At 39.1% G+C, this 16,396-nt stretch overlaps 1 protein-coding gene across 2 annotated transcripts in view; it reads right to left on the bottom strand.

Moving 5' to 3' along the window:
- The window catches only part of LOC101164844 (phospholipid-transporting ATPase ABCA1), a 238,054-nt gene that overhangs the window by 214,520 nt on the left and 7,138 nt on the right, over positions 1-16,396 (bottom strand). Inside the window, exon 1 of one of the 2 annotated variants that reach the window (XM_078936179.1) lies at positions 1,026-1,049. The exons of the other annotated variant lie outside the window; for it this stretch is intronic. The gene's annotated coding sequence lies outside the window, so the exon portion shown is untranslated. Of the gene's footprint in view, positions 1-1,025; positions 1,050-16,396 lie in introns of those variants that run through there. 2 annotated transcript variants of the gene reach the window in all.

Raw genomic sequence — 16,396 nt, 5'->3', positions numbered from 1 at the left:
TAAAAGATGAAAGCTGATGATAACAAGAATAATTGGATTGACAAATGCAGCCATAACTGAATTTCCAGTTGTACGAGTGACAGTGATGAACTCAAACATCAAATTCCACTAAGGGTTTTCTGTTAGCTAAAAAGTTGACTTCTGGTTCTTTCTGATGGGTAAAATTATTACATTTGTTTTTAGCTCTGCATATGTGGCCCACAAACCCCAAACAGAGGGAGATTTTTTATTTATTTTGCCCCTTCATGCCACACTGGACAATCTGATCACTGGGTTCGAGTTCTGGTAATTGCCGCTGCATCAAACATTTTTTAACCCTCTTTATGGATTTTTATTGTTTTTTCTATCACATCTGTACATCTTTTTTTTATTTGATCTATATATTGTCCTTGTTCTTGTCTACTTATACCTTAATTGTTGCTGTGATGTTCTGTATCTGTTGTTGGCTCTCTCTTATTCGTTCCATGTTGATTTAACTTTTTACTGAAAGACCAAGAACCTAAAGAGGAAAATTATTCTAAAAGGCTTATTTATTGGCATTTCTAACAGTTATGATAAAATTTGCTGTCCCTGTCCTAATTTAATAAACAAACAATAAAAATAGTCTTTTTGGTCTGGTGACACCTGTTTACCAACCCGCGCCAGAAGTTCTCCAACATTTAGCTTCGGATCCTTTCACTCAACCTGATTTTGACCCCGACATTGACTGCGCTACATCTCTAGTGGAGCATCTTCCATCAACCCCGCCAGAGAGTTATTTATCGTAGGGTCTCGCCTTGATGTTCGTCGCAACACACATACAGCAAACAAATCATTCTGGTCCAACTACCTCCATCGCCCTCGATAAAATGCCATGACTGTTGACGAAGATGTTAGCCAGCCTTGCCTAGTTTGCTAGTAAAATATTCTATCTTCTAACATCTGCTATATGGCGAACAAGAGGCATTCAACTATCTGCCGGCTATCATTTCAACATTTTACAATGAAAGAACGACTTAATTTACTTTTTTGCTGTACTTACTCACCTCTTCCTTCTCACCAAACACACTCTTTGTGGAAGCTTCAACGTTCAAAAGATCTTCTGCCTTGACAGCTTTGGATTTCAGCAGCACGTGGCCTCTCCCGCTAATGCTCAGGGACAAACTGCTGTTCTGGTACAACTTCCTCTGAGGGCATAGCAGTACAAATTTCCCATCACTTCCTCATCTCATTATTATTTGACTTCTGCATTTATTAACCCACCACTTCCCGCATCATGTCTTTCCGCAATATTAAGGACAATGACTTGAACTCACTTTCTACTACTATGATTTGTTTTGTAAATATTTGTAACTTTCACTATTACCAAACCCGATGTTCTCGTAACTCATGACAGCTGGGTTTTCATTCTATTTTTAACTAATTTCTCCCCACTTTGGTTCAAATCTCTTTTTCTGGTTTACACCTGATCGTCAGCTCATGAAAGTCAATGGCTGGCACTTTACAGAGGAGGATCTGGTCCAGCTATCCACAAGGACTTGGACAAAAATAATCTATTACACCACAAAGGACTGTGTGGCTCATTCTAAATCTAATTACAACTCTGTGTTAATCAGTTCTAACAAGGGTAATTCTAAGTCTCTGTTCTCTCTGCTCATGCAAGCAACCCAACCTCCTGACTATTTGCCACCTCATTTTCATTCAGATACTTGTTGCAATTCCCTTAAGTCCTTTTTCAATGATAAAGTACTGAAGGTTCATCAGCAGCTCGGTGCTAATCCTCTCCCCAGCACTCCTCCTTCCTGTCTCTCCTCCACCTGCATCTGTCCTTTTCGTCTTCCAGCTTTTAACCAAATCTCGAACTTGATCCATAAATCCCAGGTGCCCACCTGTTTTCGTCCGACTTTACAACACAGAAACAAGCCCTGCATTCAGTAGTATCTGATACTGGGTTCCTTACCGTCCCCTTTCTCTCCTTTAAATGCTGCCCGACTTGTTTAAAATCTATCTCTTAAGCTATGGACACACTAAGTTTGTGACATGCATTCAAGAACACGTGAAGCACATGTTGCAGAACGTGCGTTCAGCCCATGGTGTACACACTGAAGAAGCAGAAAGCTGCTTCTTGTTTATTTCTTTTTCTACTGTTTACTAGCGCGTGTCCAGTTGGAAGAGGCTTGGTGGAAAATGTCAAAAATCTCGCAAATCTTCCTTCAGGCCATTTCTGTCCCAGCTCTATTTCGATGTATGAAAGACTTGGTGTCATGTAATTCTGTTCGTGAAACAAAATGCAATAGTGAAGTCTTCTCCATGGCCTATTTTCAAACGGTTGGCACTTACGTGAATTTAACTGGACACCCTCTAGTGACACCCTGTCACTACTAAATCCCTGATTGGTCAAAGTTTAACCTGGTGTAACTTTTAAAGCACTTACAATGGCCACACGTGTTGCACGTAGAGCCCATGAACGGTCGTACAAACTTGTGCAGCGACACGAGAATCAAAGAGTTTTGAACGCGTAAGCCAAAAAAACAAATCAAACACATATACGTCCGTTTACAGACTTTTCATTGGAAGTGTCCTCTTCCGGCTGTGTGAACGTATCTTTTGGCCATACTAAGTTCATAAAGCTGAAATCTTCCTAATTTGCCGATTCCCTTCGGTGTTCCACAGGGCTCAGTCCTGCGCGCCTAATTTTTATAACATGTTTTCTTCTCCTTTGCCATATTTTTATCGTGAAGATAACATATACTTCCATTGCTAAGAGGATTGCACCCAGCTCTGTATCGCCAGCCCCTCTTTGTCTATACATAGATTTTCTTAAACATAACAGGGATAAAGCTGAGGTTCTCCTCAATAAGCTCAAAAAGGATGACATGCTATTATTCCCAGAACTTTTTCCATTTATCACATCATTTCAGTTGTCCAGCAGCTCTATTGGCTCCCAGTTCAGTTTTGTATCAAATTCAGAAGCCATTCTTACCGTTTATCCTCTAAATCTCTCTGATTTTTTCCTCATCTTTACTTCCTTTTGATCATCTTCCTGTATTCATTTGACCTCTAGGTAAATTTGTTACCGGTGCAGTGTTGTGCTTAAAACCCCCTTACAACGACATTTAAGTTTTAGTTAAAGATGAGAAAAAAAAAAGAAGAAAATTCTTAAGACTACGAGTTACTGGACAGCCAAAGGCAGACAAAGCTGAACTCCCAGCTGTATGAGTAACAGTGATTGCCACAAACGCCAGATTCCACTAAAACTTTGTCTTGTTAGCTGGAGTTAACTAGAAAGTGGAGCTTTTTCCTGAGTAAAATCTAACTGGAAAAGTTGAGGGAAACAAATCATGGCCTTCCTTGACACACACTGCTGCTTCTTCTTGACAGCCGGCCATGGGTAAAAATTATATTTGTTTTGACTTCAGCCACGAGGAAAGCAAGGTTTTTATTTATTTGTTTTAGTTGAGTTGTCTTTTTGACTTGAACACTGCATGGATGAAGTATTGAATGGTGTAAAACAACAACAACAACAAAAGCCTTATGCTTTGACAAACCGACAATAAGCTGCGTTTTATTTTTTAGTATTTTTGACATAACTTTACTTAAGCAAATGAGCTTCATGTTCAGATGTATGTACTTGATCCAATGACACAATGGGTCATGGGTGACGATGAAAACATTTTCTGATGAACAGAACAAGACAGTCTGCAAGATATTACAATGCTGTAATATATATATATATATATATATATATATAATTTTTGTACAATGATTCACAAGGACTTATCAAAGATGTTAAAGGGATTCTGGGGGAAAAACATCTATTTTGAGTCCGGCGTTGCACAGAGCAAACTACAAATGTTATTAATCATACTGTAAAGCATTCAAAGTGACTTATTGTTTTAATTTGGTGAGTAGTTTGCTTTGCTCACTGTTTATGGTCCAGTCCAAAAAAAAAAGAAGGCAGAGTGTTAATTGTAGGCCATGTTCCCAGTGCAAGTACTCCTCCAACTCAGACACAAATGGCCATTTATTAATGTCAATTAGTACAACCGCCAAATGAGCTGTTAATAGGCATCTTTATGCTTTTTAGAGGTGAAGCACAGATAAGAATTTGCTCTTCATTAGACTAAGCGTTTAACCTTTGCGTGTTCATATGTCGCAGTTAATGCCATCAAATATACAAGAGCAGTTCAGAGATGAACTGTATTTAGATAAAAATACGGCTTCTGGTCAGAAATGTTCCATTAGCTTTTGTTTCTAACACTGCAGACCGTTTATTGCTTGTGGACAGCGATTTTGTAATTTTGTATGATGAGAGTGTCCTCCTTCTTCTCTAGAGACTTTAGCTGATCTAGAAGGAAACATGTAGGCGCATAGCTTCTCGGCAGAATTAGTGTTGCCATGTCTTTAATGCGGGTCCCCACTCAAACAGCATTAGGGTCCGAGTCATCATCTAGCAGTAAATTCAGAATGATTGTGTTTCGATTTAATGTTGCTCAGTTGTTTTGAGATTTAATACACTTAAATGTGACATATGCTCTTAAGATTTTATTCAAATTCATTTTATTTCTATAGCACCTAAGACAACAGCTCAAGGTGCTGTACATAAAAACAAACAAGAAATGCAAAAACACCAATGCAATAAGCCCCCTCATAATAAAATACACAAAAACAAGCACAAGTAAAAGAGAAATGACTAAGAAGAGAAAAACAAAAAACCTTAAGAAGCGAGAACCAAGAGGGTTCTGTCTGCTCTGTCCTCCTGTTGGCCTGGGTGTCAGCATAGACACAAACTCCCCAACAAAGGGTGAGAAAACACTCGTAAACCGTCTAAAATGTAAACGTGATAAATAGAAAAGTTAAAATATAAAAACAGCTAAAATGTAAAAATTAAAATAAGTTAATGCATAAAAAGTCTAAAACAACGGAAATATAAATAAGAATACGTTAAGATGTGTTACAAAGAATAAATAAATAAATAAATAAATAATAATAATAAAAAACACACATTAAACAAATAAAAATATAGTAAAATATCATAAAATATAACAGTAAACATTTTAGATCCCCATAGGAGATCTAATTAAAAGCTGAATTAAATAGATGGCTCTTTAGTTTCTTTTTAAAAACCTGGACAGTGGGTGAGGCCCTTACGTCCTCAGGCCGGCTGTTCCACAGACGAGGCCCGTAATTTCTAAATGAGGCCTCGCCGTGATTTTTTTGCCCCGAGCCGAGGGACCTTCAGCAGGCCTGTACCTTAGGATCTAAGGGCTCTAGGTGGTTCGTAAGTTAAAAGCAAATCTGGTATAAAAGAAGGGCCAATACCATGAACACTCTAGTAAACTATTAAAAGAATCTTGAAATCAATCCTGAAGCTGACAGGGAGCCAGTGCAGAGATTTTAAGATTGGTGGAATGTGCTCCCTCTTCCTGGTTTTCGTTAAAGGGCGAGCGGCAGAGTTCTCGACTAGCTGAAGGGGATTAAGAGTGGTTTTCTTTACCCCAGAAAGGAGGGCATTACAGTAATCTAATCTTGATGTAATAAAAGCATGAATTAAGATTTCAGCACTGGCTCTAGAGAGAAAGGATCTCACTCTGGCGATATTCCTCAGATGGTAAAATGCAGTTCTAGTTACTTGGTTCACATGTTGGTCAGAGCGAAGATCTGCATCTAGAATCACACCGAGGTTCCTTACTCTATCATATATGGTCATAAATTTGGTTGACAGATAAAATTGGATCTCATCTCTCTCAGCTTCAGAACCGATTACCAAGACTTTAGTTTTGTCTTGGTTGAGCTGCAAAAAGTTCTCTCCCATCCAGATTTTAATGTCTAAAAAGTATGTTCTACTAAAAAAAGCAACAAAATGATTAATTTAGAATTAACTAATCAAATTAGTTCAGCTATTAACTCTGTCACTAATTTAATTAGATTTATTTAGTTTATTCAATTTTATTTTAATACATTAAGATTATGGCTACAAAAACATGTTGGACAAAAATATACTATTACATTATGTGTGGAAATAGAATAATATTCATTTATGAATAATGTATTAATTCATTCATTCACAAAATAATATTATTAATGTTAGGATATTGTATTTTTCAGACCATAAGGTCTTGATTGTAAGTCACATGAGTGAGAATGTGATATATGACTACACTACCCAGAATGCCTAGGCCAACCAGGAGACATCCGATTGGTCAAAGGAGTTAACAGGAAGTTTTTCTCGAAAAACTGTTTGGTTTTTTGATGTTTCTCTCTTTTTTATCTTTAAAAGTTAGAGTTTGGCCTAACTTTATTGACAATGACCCTCAACTTTGTTCAGTTTTAACACAAAACAACACTCCTAGTTTTTTTTACTTTGTTCTGTTTTTTTTACTCTTCCAGGCTCCTGACTACAGTACCCATAATGCTCCAGCAATCCATCAATCGGTGCGGATTCATAGTCTACCAAAGTCATCCTAATACATCTGGACTGACTTTTGAGTGCTGTGAACCACAGAAAATTGGTCACTAAGCACAACCAGAATCATACATAAGAAACACGGTTGATATTCTAGCAAATAAAATATTTTTTATTGTGTGCATTATGGTCTGAAAACATGTTGAATAACGCCTACTTTAAAGAAAACCCAACTCCCAATGTTAAAGTGCCTAGGATAGCACAAGGGTTAACATTGGGAGTTGGGTCATCTAGACCCAATAGACCTTTTTTCTTCAATGATTTGTGATCTTCACTGGTGTCCATGGATTACATGAAATCTTTCCACCTTTATCCACCTTTGTCATGGTAGGGAGAACACGTCAATGTAAGGGTGGGGTCATCTAAGATAGCACAAGGGTTAAAGAAGATCCCTATGCTCTACAACAGTGAAGTGCAGTGAGGTTCAAGGCTGGTGAGGCACTGATGTCATCAGTCAGATTTAGAAACATATGAAACCTACAGAATGACTTATTCACCATTTGATTGGCAACAGTTAAGGTGTGTTGTTTACATTTTCATTTAAACTTTCTTCTTCAGCGTACAAATTGTAGCATCAAAAATTAAAATTAAATTCACCAGAATTATCCATATTTTTGACTTACTTTTACTAATAAATTACATCTGTGTGCCGCTCCCTCTGAAAAAACACAAATAAACTGTCTGTAGGCGTTTGCCTTTTCTTTCTATAGTTTTAAAGTCTCTCTGTTTCCATGGAGATCACTTTCAGAGACGCGTCTAAACTAATTTCTGAGTTTAGACACAAAATCCTCCATTTAGAAAATGATGCTGAACAATATAGAAGAAAAATTAGATGGCTGCTCTTCAGTTGCTACCACTATTTCTGTTGTTCTTTAGCTGCAGTGTCACATTCTCTGTGATCACCAGCGCCCTCTGCCTGGGGGAAGGCGTACTGCAGGCCTCAGCTAGTGTCTTTCAAAATGACTAAATGGGTCACAAATCAGCACCAATGTAATCAGATAGTTGGCGGGAAATCTAATAAAAATGTAGTTAAAAAGAAAACGTCTTTTATGACGCGTAAAAAAGACCGAAACAGTAAAGCGCACGTGTGAAGTTCCACTCTGTGTGTGGAGGCACATGTATTTGAACAGGAATTTCGTAAATTTGCTAATTTCTATTTATTTTTTGTTTTTATAACCAGAGAAAAACCACACAGAAAAAAAGTAATCATAGAATAGACATTTTTAAAAATTAACATTTGATTTTTATTTTTAATTTAAAAAAATATATATTCACTTTATATTTTTAATTTATTTTTTAAGCCGTAACTTGCTGCCTCCCCTGGCTGAACGTCATTGCCCTAGATTATTATGAAATATGCTTTTTGGATTATTTTAATCTAAAACACAGCAGTCATTTTAGAGCTCTGTGTTTATGTGTTCCACAGCCAATTAGAAATTTGAGTGATTTCTTGTTTAGCTATATTGATTAGCTAGCGCTTTCTCTTCACAATTAGCTCTCTGCTTGTAGCTCAATTGTGTGGGGGTGCGTGCACAAGTGTAGCTTGGAAAACTGTAGCGAGACTATCAAGGGCAGACAAACAACTCCAAAAGAGCTTTTGAAAGAGCCACAGAATGGGCCAAAACATGCAAACTAAGAAAAACCCAATTCACAATAAAAAAAGAAAGAAAAAAAGAAAAGAAAACTAGCTTTGCAGTACTGGATGTTTATCAGACACTTTCTATTCCCTTCGAAAAATGTTTGGTATAACTTTTTTACCCCACAAATGACTTACAGTATTTTACTTTAAATAAGAACATTTAAATGCATCTCCACCTAAAAATGTTTTATCAGATTAGGGGCAAAAACAAAACCCAACTGGATTTTTATAAGAACAAAAAAAACAAACAGCTTTTGTGATTCTCCTCAACTCATATTGGCTCCTCACAACACCCACACAGATGCTGCACGCTGATCTCTATGTGCCTTTGCAGCTTGGAGCTCTGGCTAGAAATACAGGAAATTGACTTGTACCTTTTCATATTGTATCTGAAGACAAGACGTTCTCAGATTCAGCTCACCGCATGAGAGAAACATCAATAAAAGGTGGATAAACTGGCTACAGGGCGCCCGCAGCTGTTGTGGCCTCCTAATAATGATCTAGACCTGAATATGGGCTCAGTACTTTATGTACTTTCCTCCCCAAAAAAATGACAAAAGAGGCATTGTTTGTCATGGTGGCATGCCGGAATGCACCACACTGTGCGAGTGAAAGTCAAAAATGGCCCCGACTTAAGCAAAATCATGTTGACGCTCCAATTTTAAAGGGTTACAATCCAGAACCGCTGTTTCTGTGTCGGCAATAATGGCCCAGACGCTGCGATGTAAACCGTGACAGCTTAGTAAACCAGCAGAAAAAGTGTAAAACAAAAGGTCAGCTCAATGCTTTCATCTTCCATTAGGCAGGCTTTCTTTCCTGACATCTTCTGAACTGCAACGCTCCGGGTGACAATGGATTTCTAAAAGGTTTGACCTTGGATTCACACCTCACAGTGCAGACAACTCGGGGTGATCCAAATTGCTCCCTGCTCAGTCTCTGATTGGCGTTTCAAAAAACAGCCCATCGATTCGCCCAGGTTATTTCCTCCAATATGACACACTCCCCAGGCTGTTATCCCACCAGGCAGCTGACTGGAGGCTCATAGGACAGTCAGGGGCCTGGTTACCACCTTGTTATATGATTTAAGTATTAAAAAAAGGGACAAAAATAAGTGTCTGCTACTGCAAACCAGAGAGCCGGAAACCCCATCATCCCTTGCTTGTGTACCTTTTTGCAGTCCCTGACCAACGATATATCTGCTCAGGCAGGATGGCCTTGAGTTACACAACAGTCTCCAACGATGAATAATGATGCTGTCTCATCTCCCACAGGAACCGGGCAACACTTTGTCTTTGAAGCCTGGAAAGTGTCTCGTCTGCTTTATGTGCTCAGGAAAAAACAAAGCTTGACAATGCTGTCATCTTTCACTTGATAGTTTGTGAGTAGGCTACTGCTTAGCCGTAGTCACATGCAGGGGAAGGGATTGTTGGCACTTCTGGACTTCATTGCGAGTGGACAAAGATATCTAGATTGGTTCAATTTAAAATAATGCAACAAAAAAAAAAAGATTTTTAGAAAAGAAAACATGCACTTCAGTTATAATGCCAATACCCACTCCGACGAAAATGGGATTTTTTGGGGCTTTTAACATGTTCTTATGGCATTTTTTTTAAAAGACGGAGAACACGTATAAAGAGAATTAAGCTTAAAATTGCATTTCTGAGTATTTCTTTATTCGAATTGTTGTGAATAAGGACTCTCTCCATTCTGATCCATCCACTTATGGAAGGTTATAGGATGCCTGTACGTCTTTGTACATGCATTGAACAACCGTTATCGCAAAACCGTTTCTAAATTTGAATTTCTTTGTATATTAGAAGTGGCCCATCTCCTCTTGATGTTTTTCCTTAACCCTTGTGCCATCTTAGATGACCCCACCCTTACTCTGACGTGTTCTCCCTACCATGACAAAGGTGGATAAAGATGGAAAGATTTCATGTAATCCATGGACACCAGTGAAGATCACAAATCATTGAAGAAAAAGGGTTCAGCGCACTGTCTAGTGGGTCTAGATGACCCAACTCCCAACGTTAAAGTGCCTAAGATAGCACAAGGGTTACACATTGGAATGTTGTGAATAATTGACCACAGCCTCCAATAGTTGCCGGTCTCCATCAAAGCTGGTGTGAAGTAAATGCCAATCTCCAATGATTGACCGGCTTTTTCCATATGCTAGTCCTTGGCTACCCTTCTTCTGAAGGGGAACGTTCAATTTTGGCAAAAAATGATTCATCATCAGATTATATCGAGGAGCAAAAAGATCCTAAGCGAAATTATTTTGTCTTAACGTCAATCGTAACCACACAGAGAAGGGGACAGGAAAACATGAAAAGGGGATCTATGGCATGAGAAAATCCTCTCCTTTGACCAGAGTCAAAGGGGCTGTAACCCTTGTGTTATCCATGGGGTCCGGATGACCCTAAACTTACATTGACGTTTTATCCCTACCATGACAAAGGTGGATAAAGGTGTAGAGGATTTCATGCAATCCATGGACACCAGTGAAGATCACAAATCATTGAAGAAAAAAGGTTCAGCGCACTGTCTAGTGGGTCTAGATGACCCAACTCCCAATGTCCCAAAGTGCCTAGGATAGCACACGAGTCCATGAGCCCTACCGTCATAAAAAAATGATACCAAATCGTATTTCACTGCTAAGTGAAAAACGTTTTCCCATCGCCATTGCATCTGAAAGAAGAATAAATAATCACTCTCCAAAATCAGCTGGATTCTTATAAGCACTGGATCATCAGAATTATAATTTTTTTAATATTTAAAGCCAGGACAGCTATTGGAGGGTTTACGGTAGCTACAGTTTCTGCCTCTTACCATGATTTAATTGTTTTGACGGTGCAGCTGTGAAGGGAATAACTGACTTAAACTGTCAGCCAGTCAGTACTGTTGGGGGTATTCGAGCCAGCAGGAGGAGCAGAACAGACGGCAAAAAGCAAAAGGTGAGGCAACAACAGAGGTCCCTGAAGAAAGATGAGCAAAAACAGCAAGGTGGATGAGAAGACTGTAGAAAAAGAGAAGGTGGTTGAAGCGTCACACCTGCATGAAACTAAGACTAGATCAAGAATTGGGTTGTTTTCCTTATTACGTTTAAGACACTATGCTTATTTTTTTAACATTTTCTTACCTGATGTTGGTGCTTTGACACCAGTCGCATGAAAACAGCGGTGTCTCACTATATTGCGATTCATCTTTCGAGGTCTTGCTATATCGCAGATTTTTTTTGGGTTAAGTTTTGCATGCCTTTTTTTGCTTGTGTTTTGCATCGCATTGTGTTGTGTACAAAGTTGGTAGTGGGGGATTTGACAGCCTTAGAACAGCTATAATAATTGAAAAAAAAGAACAAAAAAAGGTTGGCTACTTTTCTGGTCTATCACGGGTTACTGTTGGAGCGCAACTCTCACAATAAATGAGGGACCACTGTTACAGAAAATAAACAACAGAAAATAGGTATTTACAACAGCTCTGATTTACTCTGAGTGTGACATACTCGCTCTGTGACCGGATAAGAACTCAAGAAAGAACTCGTAACTTGATTTATTTTCTCCAGAGCTAAAGTCAAAGTAAGTGTGGCACACTGTGCTTCTGTTTGTTGGCAAAACAATAAAGTTATTAAAAACGAATGGACAGGCACATGTGTTAGCAATGATAGCTTAGCATAAATTAGCCATTTTCTCAAGACATTACAGTGAATAGATTTTATTCTTTTCTTTATTGGAAGATGTCGTGAGGGAGACCATGTTAGCATTAGCAACTACTGAACTTTTTATTTTTGAATTTTGTATCGGCCAGTAGGTGAGGTGCATTATGGGAGCTTGAATATATATTTAGTTATTTTGTTTCATTTTTGAACATTTTTCGAAGCTTTATTTGTTTTTTGGGGAATTCTGTTTGAAACTAGGTTTGTCTGCCCGGACATCTTTTAGTGTTGTGTTACTTAAATATATTTACGGCACCACAAGTGTGTAGGATATGGCTTTACCATGCTTTATAAATGAATACAGCTATTTGTATCCTTTTTGAATCAAATTACCAGACAACCTTTTGACTTGTCTCCTTCAGAGTCTTACCCATTTAGTGGTACACATGTAGTGTCTTTTACACACTTTCAAAGACCAAAAACATCGGCCGTGTTTTGCCAAGAAAATGCATCCCATCTGTCTTGATGACAAGACTTGAAGAAGCTTTTGTCCACACTTTAGAGTGAATGAGGGAGCACGATTATTTACAAGTGAAAAAACATTCAAGAAAGCTGCCAATCTTCTGAGGAGTGCTCATACTCGCAGGCTCACCCCGAGGTCAAAACTTGGCAGCGCTCTGAGCACAAACCCACAGGAAACATCAGAGGCTATAAAGGCTGCAAATAGGATATTAAATCATAAGATCTGTGGGGGAAAAAATAAAATAATGTGAAATAGGGGAGGTTTGGAAAGGGGTTTGTGAAGAAAACACCCCTTCTTCAAAAGTCAGTGGTTGCATGGGTTAAGCTAGCAGAAATGTGTTAGACCATTTTAGCCCGGTTTATACAAAAGTCCAATATAATGTGAAATGTCAACTAATATCTGATTTTTTAAGCAATATTTTCAAGAATAAAATGAATGAAATGTTAAAGAACATCCAGAAAAAAAGGCCACTTTAACCCTTGTGCTATCTTAGATGACCCCACCCTTACTTTGACGTGTTCTCCCTACCAACTCCCAATGTTAAAGTGCCTATGATAGCACAAGGGTTAAGGAATATGTCCCTCTGTCTGTCACTCCAGGTTCTTATTAATAATCATCCACAGCGGTTTTCATTTCCATGAATTTCCTTCAGCCTATACACGTCTTGTTTTCAGTTGGTCATTGTCAAGTTTGTCTCTTTTTTTTCTTCTCCATGGGTTTCTGTCACCAAGTCTGGTCTTCTGGATTTTGGTTCCCTCAGCACCAGTTCCTGATTTTGACCTGACAACCGTGGACCCAGCAGGGAAATTTCTGCTGCAGTGGTGGGTTTTTCGCCACTGCTGTCTGTACCATGCCAGATGGATTTTCCTGCAGTCATATCCGAGTCATGCCATGCCATATCTATATTTCTGGTCTGGACGGGGATTGCCAGAACAATACTACGTAACCCTTGTGCTATCCTAGGCACTTTAACATTGGGAGTTGGGTCATGTAGACCCACTAGACCAGGGGTGGGCAATTCCAGGCCTCGAGGGCCGGTGTGTCTGCATGATTTCCAGACATCCTTGCCCTACTCATGGCTGATTACCTGGTACAGGTGTGTCCAGCCAATCAGAACATGCCAGAGCAGGGTATGCTGGAAAACATGCAGGAATGCAGCCCTCAGTGCCCACCTCTGCACTAGACAGTGCCCTGAACCTTTTTTCTTCAATGATTTGTGATCCTCACTGGTGTCCATGGATTACATGAAATCTATCCACCTTTATCCACCTTTGTCATGGTAGGGAGAACACGTCAATGTAAGGGTAGGATCATCTAAGATAGCACAAGGGTCTCCTGTTCCAGTGGAGGGTGGCGGGGCCGCTTGTCTGCACATTTCTCTGAAGGGTGGCCTGGCCGCTTTCCTTTACGTTCCTGTGGAGGGTCGCGGGACCGCTCGTCTTCACGTTCCTGTGGAAGGTCGTTGGGCCGCTCCTCTTCACATTCCTGTCGAGGCTCGTTGGGCCGCTCGTCTTCATGTCACCCCAGAAGTTGACTAGGTGCAGATCCTCCTAATGTTCCTCAGAAGGGTCACCGACGCTACACTTCATGTTCCCTGTCTCAAGAATGTTTGCCGTTCATCCGTCATGGTCCTATTTCTTGGTTTAGAGAAGGTTCACCAGGGTTGCTCCCCTTTATGTTTCCTGTCCCTGGGGAGAGTCGTTGGGACTGTTCCTCTTCATGCCTGTTGCTTAGGAAGGGTTCACCACATAACCCGTCACTGCTGCAGGAACCTGAAATCTTTTCTGTTTTTGTTCTGTTGCTCCTCCATGTCTTCTCCTGACGGGGCATCTGGAATCTGGCCTTTTGTGGACGGGGAACTGTGAGGATTGTGCGGTGTAGTTTGGAGTTTATAGTGATGTTGTTGGTCATGTTTTGCGATGACCTCGGTCAGTCACTCCAGGTTCATGTTGGTCATACACAGCTGTTTTCATTTCTGATGTCCTCAGTGTATTTAAGTGTCTTGTTTTTTCCTTTGTCATTGTCAGCTCATCGGCTTTGTCAGCTTTAGTTTCTCCGTGGGTTTTGCCATGTTCAAGTTTATTTATTAACTGTCTCTGCCACATGCTGCTTTGAGCAGAAGTGACTATAGGTTCGTTTCTTCAGCCCCTCCAGGAAAAATTGTGTCTAAGTGTGTCTTTCTCTATCTTCTCCCATCAGCTTTTGCACAGACATTTAGGTAAAACAAATTAGTAATGATCTAGAAACTATCACAACAAAATGGGAGCCTTTTTGTAAATAAAATACAAAAGAATTTCAAAAGATCGTAATGATCTGCATTGGAACACACTGCCAATGACATGCTGGATCTTAAATTGCACAAAAAATAAGGATTAAATATTTAAAACTATGGCAAACATTGAATGTTTGATGCCATAAGCTTCATTTTCACCTTCAAATTTCTAGATTTTTACTGTCCTGTGATCATAACTAAATGCAAAATTGCTTCCCAATATTTGTACGTTATTCAAAGTAGTCATAGGCTGAATCCGAGTTCTTCCCCTAGTCCTATGGCTAAACTTTTGAAAAAAAAGGAACAAATTGTCATGTAAGTGGAAGTGAAAACAGATTTCCATGAATTTTTGAATCATCTGTTTAAATATGGAGAACTACTAAAATGTCAGCCTTAGTTATACTTGGAATTGTTTTGTATGAAATGTGTAGTCCTTCCATTTTATTACAGGTCAAATGAAACACACATATTCACAGAAGAAAAATAAATAATCCTCTTGTTTTTTGAATTCTCTGTGAGCTAACAAACTAGTTAGTTTGCTAATAAACTCTTAAAGGCAGATACATTCATAAAATAATGTTGCACAAATGAGATGCTCACATTAAATTGCAAATATTAGATATATAAACATGTTCTCCTAAAACAAAATAATAATAAAAACAGAACAAAAGTTAAACAAATTATACTACATTGCTGCAGTTTTTGGATAAAAAGCTATGTACAGAAATTCTAACCTGATAAAAACTGGCTGCTTGAAATTTGAAATTATTGTCCTAACTTCCACAAAACTACCACAAAAGGCTTGTTTATTTTAATGGTCTCTCTGTTTAAAACATTTTTTGCAAATAAAACCAATTCCCTCTAGAACAGCTAATCTGTCAATTCTATCCCCTTCTATGCTGACGACATCCAACTGTGCAGCTCATTTAATTATTCCATGTTTTTAAAAATGTTTTCTCTTTAATTATTTTACATGCATCAACCAGTGGTTAAGTGCCACTATCCTACGTTTAGGCCAGAGAGATAAGAAAGAGACATTTATCATTGCTCCTGAGGAGAGGATCTCTCTGGTCAGACACCACATTGGTTCCCTTGACCCGTCTATCCAGCCCAGCTTTCAAATTCTCTGATGTCATGTTTGACTCATCAATGCCACTCAGTCAGGTCATTCAAATCTTAAGCCATCTTTATTGCACACAAACAAAGTAGGGAAAATTTCAAGTTTATGAATGGACAACAGAGACTGAAGAGTAACATCACAGATGAGGATAAGCTATACGGCGCTGAACAGTATACTTCATTTGGTCAGAAGACATCCCACATTTGGGTAAATGGCGTATACTTATAAAGCACTTTTCTACCTACAAGGACAAAGCGTTTACAGTCACAGACCTATTCATCCAGTCACACACACATTCACACACACATTTACACACTGGTGGTGGCTCCACTGCCAAACACAGGCGCCCGCCTACCACCAGAGGCAAGGTGGGGTTCGGTGTCTTGCCCAAGGACACTTCGACACATGGGCGTGCAAGGCGGGAATCAAACCTGCAATGTTATGATCATGGGTTGACCGCCCTGCCGCTGCACCACAGCCGCCCCAAAGTGATTATGTATGGAGCCTGTCCTGACATGGATAAAATAAAAAATCTCGTTCCCACAAGATAATATTCCGTACCCTCCGAATAATATTTCGTTCCCTCGAAATAACTAATTTTTGCGCACGAAATAAATAATTTGTGCGAACGAAATAATTTTTCAAATGATTAGTCATTCATAAACAGGGATGTTAGCGATACTTGGATTTACAGCAGATACTTTCACATTTCTGTCTGTGTGTGTCTCATTACATTGCATGGAAA

Source organism: Oryzias latipes, chromosome 18 (genome assembly GCF_053564925.1).
Source record: "Oryzias latipes strain Hd-rR chromosome 18, Olatipes_Hd-rR_3.1".
Taxonomy (NCBI): domain Eukaryota; kingdom Metazoa; phylum Chordata; class Actinopteri; order Beloniformes; family Adrianichthyidae; genus Oryzias; species Oryzias latipes.
This window is presented reverse-complemented; position numbering and strand designations above follow the sequence as displayed.